The 5122-nt window shown below is 49.0% G+C and overlaps 1 long non-coding RNA gene across 1 annotated transcript; it reads right to left on the minus strand.

The window, feature by feature from the left end:
- Positions 1-1007: 1007 nt before the first annotated feature.
- On the minus strand, positions 1008-3150 carry LOC119098578 (uncharacterized). Its single transcript, XR_005094264.1, has 3 exons — positions 2850-3150; positions 1535-1657; positions 1008-1105 (listed from the first exon to the last, which is right to left on the minus strand). It is a non-coding gene; the product is annotated as an uncharacterized LOC119098578 (long non-coding RNA).
- Between the last annotated feature and the right edge of the window lie 1972 nt (positions 3151-5122).

The following is a 5122-nucleotide window of genomic DNA, read 5'->3' on the forward strand; positions in this document are numbered from 1 at the left end:
CGGACAGAGCGGCAGCAGAGCAACGGTCCGGCTCCCCCAGCCCGGCCCGCCCCGGCGGACCAGAGCGGCAGCAGAGCAACGGTCCAGCTCCTTCCCCCAGCCCCGGCCCCCCGGCGGGCACAGCTGCATCAAAGCACGTCCAGTTCCCCCATCCACGGCCCTCCCGGCTGGCAGAGCGGGCAAAGCAAACACGTCCAGCTCCCCCAGCCCGAGGCCCGCCCCAGCGGACAGAGCGGCAGTTAGAGGCGACGGTTGCAGCCTCATCCAGCCCGGCCCGCCCCAGGCGTGGCAGAGTCGGCAGCAGAGCAAACGGATCCAGCCTCCTCCAGCCCGGCCCCGCCCCGGCGGACAGAGCGGTAGTAGAGCGACGGTTCAGCCTCATCCAGCCTGGCCCGCTTCGATGCCAAAGGTGTCAGGTGAGGCGACGGTTCATTTCCAGCCCGGCCCGACTCCAATGGACAGAGTCGGCCAGCAGAGCGATAGTTCAGCCCCTCCAGTCCGGCCCGCTCCGGTGCCGGGGCGGCAGCAAAGTGACGGTTCATTTCACCAGCCTGGCCCGCCCCAGTGGACAGAGCGGCAGCAGAGCGACAGTTCAGCTCCCCTAGCCCGGCCTGCCCTAGTGGCCAGAGCAGCAGCGTTGCCAGCGCACTGCTCACGGAACAGGTGAACAGGTGACGCGAACTGCTAACATCACCGGGCGACATCCGCAAACGGAGTCAAATGACACCTCTCGTGTGGCACTGCAAGGTCCCAACCGTCGGCACAACGCGGCTGGGCAGCGGCCACCCCCACAGTGGGAGATAACATCACGAGCAATCAAACATCCATTGGGCAGACTGGAACCTCCTGACAATGGCGCGTCCAGCCACCCCCACCAGAGATCGAACAGCGATCATATCCACAAACCATCAGGGGGAGCTGTGTGGCGAACGCAGCCACTAACCTGGAAATACTGAGAGGCTGATGCCTCCTCTGTGCATTCTGAGAACACTGCCACTAACCTGGAAATACTGAGAGGCTGATGCCTCCTCTGTGCGTTCTGAGAACACGGACGCTGCCTGGCCGGACTTGAAGTCCTGCATGAACTTGTGAAATCGCTGGCAGTCTGAAACCATCGTCGACTACGTCACCGTCGCACACGGAAAAATACGCTGGAAGGATCAGTCAGGTTACAATGAAGAACTGGCCATTCTGTGCGCCCTGCAGAACTTAAATGCAGTGATACAGAAGCACAAAAAAGTGAGAAGGGTATAGCATTCAAATGCTGTTGAAATGTGAGAAAGATGAGATAAACACACTCAAATCACGATACATACACACAAAAATGAAATCCTAAGGTATGCACAACAAATAAACAAGACAGATCAATCTGGGGATTAACATGCATTATTAGACTGTCTAAACAAAACAAAAGCAAAAAATGGAAACAAGGTTTACCATATGAAGTTAACAGTTCAACTCCCCACAGGCAGTGAGAAGGGCAGGGCGTCTCTCAACAGGTATGCTCATGTCATTCCGTGTCACCTGTACAAACCTTGCGTGGTATGAAACACAACCATGAAGGCATCACTGGTGAAAGAGAAAATGTAGGAGGTCCTGCCAGCTTTGCAGCACTCTGTTGTCTTTGTGATAGGGAACTCCAGCTGGATCTTATGTCCTGAAATACAAAATATCTTTCACCGTCATTGGCAGGCACAACCAAGCCACTCACTTTTTATGTAAGTTTCACTTTTCCAATGCAAACTGCATCATTCATGACTGCTCTCAGGTGGTGGTGGGCTTTAAATGGAGCATTCCACATACATGTGGTGTTTTGAACTGAAATAACCATCTTGAGGACCTTTTGAAGATGTTCACAATTATGCCCTCCTTAAGACCTACACCCCTGAAGTTTCTGAGCTACACACCTGTGAAAATCATAAAATGTATATCAGGAAAAATAGGTCAAGGTCACCTTGGCATTTGCTGTCATAATAACCACATTTAAATCCTGCCATTCCATAAGCCATGCCGCAATCAAGGCTAAAAGATTTAGCTGTCCAGGCATTTATATCTAGCATTCATGAGCTTGATTCCCAGATATCATGGCCCTGAACTTGCTTTCAATCAATGTAGGGCAAGGTACAATGACATAATGAAACCATGGCATACTGAGGAGCATATTTACTTAAACAGCAACAGAAACAGAACCAACAAGAACAGAAAGTTGTGTTCTCTAGGGTGGTCTTTTCCATTCAAAAAGTATACCAACAGGTATAAGTGAGCATGTTTCATTTTACCTGATGATTTCTTCAATATCATCAAATGTGAAACATTTCCTCTGTGACAAGCCATGAGGTAGGTCCTAGGTCCTAAATATTTAGGAGTTATTTAAGGCTACTTTTATAACAGTCCATTAAAATTACTGGTGGAGTCCAAAACATGATACTTGACAAAAAAGGGAGATGGTAATTTGCAGCCCATCAATTTCAAGGGCCTTACTCTTCAACCAACACTTACATTTAATTTTTGATTTTCTACAGTTATGACTCAATAACAAATTTGGTTTTAAGCAGACTTCTTGTAACCATATGCAGTCTCAATCATGTGGAGTATACTTTTTACCATATGGATCATAAATTCATGTTAAGTGCATGGTAGCCAGTGTCACATCATGCTAAAATTCCTTAGCAAGATCAAAGAGAGAATTAAGCATGAACATGACATGGCAGCAACAAATCTTACCTCAATGTGACAACAAAATACTACACCCAACTGTGGGTCAAATGCTTCCCACACATACTTTGAATGTGTTCTTGAGAACCTTTCCCTTCATCTTATTGTTCAGCATGACCCCTGGTTGCACTCACCTGCATAAAATTTAGCACTCATCCCAGCTGGATCATAGCTAAGGCATAATTGCACCTTCTTTTTTATGCGACAAACCGTGTCACCATCTTCGAGAACATTCAAGATGCCCACATTGTCGTACACCATACCCATGATTCGCTCTTTATAAGAGGCTATAAAGCAGATTATGCAAATCTGTTGATTGTCTTACTGATGCGAAGAGACAAGTACATCTTGAACTCAGGACATTTAAATTTCACTTAATTTAATTTAAGTCCCTATGCATGGCACCCCTACGCATAACACAGCCAAACCGGGGTATCATAGTAAAAACCAAGGCCGCGGAGAGATGGGTAGCGTAAAATTATTTCACGTCTTATGAACGCCATATTTGAAACAGTCAAGGCTACCAAATACTCAAAATTTATCCACATTCTTCATGCTATTCAGTTTCCCTTTACTAGTGGAAATTCACGGTCGCCTAAGCTGTGCGGAGTATGTGAGCTGTGCAACATGGAGATTTTAGCGTTAAAAGCATGGGCCTCACCACAACAGTTCCCACTTTCCTGGTGCAAAATCCCGGCCGCACATGATTCCTTGATCTGCTATTTCCCCACAGTGTTTATTGAAACGCAGAGCAATGTCAGGCAAAGGTCATCACGTCATACAACAACACACACACTGCAGACATATTTACACGCTAGATATCTTAATTGTTATTATACATGCATAATGCAAGCAAGAAAGGAATGCACGACATATAACGGATCAGCACAAATGTGCGGGTACGTAAGGTCAGCGTTCCCACAGGACTTTCGTTTCTTCAAGGTGCATTAATACCACGCAAGGTTATAAAACAAAAAAAGCGCCGGGGACCTCGAAAAATCGTCTAAGGATCCGTGATCACTCCGACGGGCTTACATTTTGCAGATGTGCAGGTGCCGAGCACCCGGCCGTTGGCGCGCCAGGTCGACACGGTCTCCCATCACCGTGTCCGTCTCAACGTCTCTCCGACAGCCAATTCTAACCGTAGTCCGTGCTCTGTTTGAACGTACTCATACTCCGGCGGGGTCGGTGTGTTTAAAAGGGCGCCCCCTTCTGATCGTTCTGGCGCCCACGTCCGGAACCAGCGCCCGCGCCAAACGTAACAAGCGAAAACCGTGCTCGTACATGGAAAAAGCAGCATGTGGCCCAAGACGGATAAATAAGCCGTGCGCCACATCTGAAGCTAGCGTTTTCATTCCTGTCCCCGGGATTACGAAAAACACGCACGCGTCGTAAGACTAACGGACTCGCACCCTAAAAAAACAGCATGAGGCCCACGGCGGATACATACGCCGCGCGCCACAGCAACTGTTCAAACTATCTCCGGCCGTCGTCAGGTATTATCGAGTCCTGAAAATGACGCCTGGCTTTTAGTCATGTCAGCGCCACAGCCCAAATTCTCCACTTGAAAATGTGTATTTTCAAACCAGGGTCATTTGAACGAGAATCCGGGGCTCTATCAATTGAACTAATCGAAGACAAGGGAAGGGCAAGCCCTTTCCGGTTTAATAAGTTGGTGCAACACTGGACTGTATTAGACGACCTTGGTTCGAGTCCCAGCAATGGCAAGGAGAGAACTCGGGTTGTGACGCATACATGGCTTGAAGACAAACATCATCCATTCTTGATCAGTACTCCATAACACGTGACGTTGATAGGAGAGCTAACTGACGGAAACATTGTGTATTACTGATACACCAGACTTGTAAAATAGTCCAAATTAGGTCAAAAAGCGTCGTGATGAGAGAAAAAAGCTGCGCCGCATCCTGACCAGGCAGGGGCGGACTTAAGTTCCAAGTGTGCCTCTGGCCACGCACATACAAAGAAACTCAGCCCAAGAACACTACATAAATCGCCAACTTGACCACAGAGGAACAGACAAGAATGTCACATGCTCCCAGGCCGCAGAACCAGCACCAACCGTATCTGGAAGAACCGGACACTTGCCCTGCATCTGCCTCCATCTGCCCGCAGTCGCCGGGAGCCCAGTACTAGGAAGCTATGGGGGCTTGCTCACTGGTGTGCATACCGTTCAGTCCCCGCCGGGAGAGTAGACTCGTGCGTGGATATCATGGGTTAAACCTCACCGTTTGAGGTGGGTCTGATGTTATCAGCATCGGCAGAATATGGAACACCGTAAAACGCCGAGCGCTGGTGCACCGAGGCTGGAAATACCCTTATGTCCCCTAATACCCACCGTGGACGTCTGAAAAAGTTTGGGTAGTGTCACGTCGCCAGCTAGGTGCCC

The sequence above is a fragment of the Pollicipes pollicipes genome, unplaced genomic scaffold, assembly GCF_011947565.3.
Source record: "Pollicipes pollicipes isolate AB1234 unplaced genomic scaffold, Ppol_2.1 Scaffold_4740;HRSCAF=5597_pilon_pilon_pilon, whole genome shotgun sequence".
Classification (NCBI taxonomy): Eukaryota; Metazoa; Arthropoda; class Thecostraca; order Pollicipedomorpha; family Pollicipedidae; genus Pollicipes; species Pollicipes pollicipes.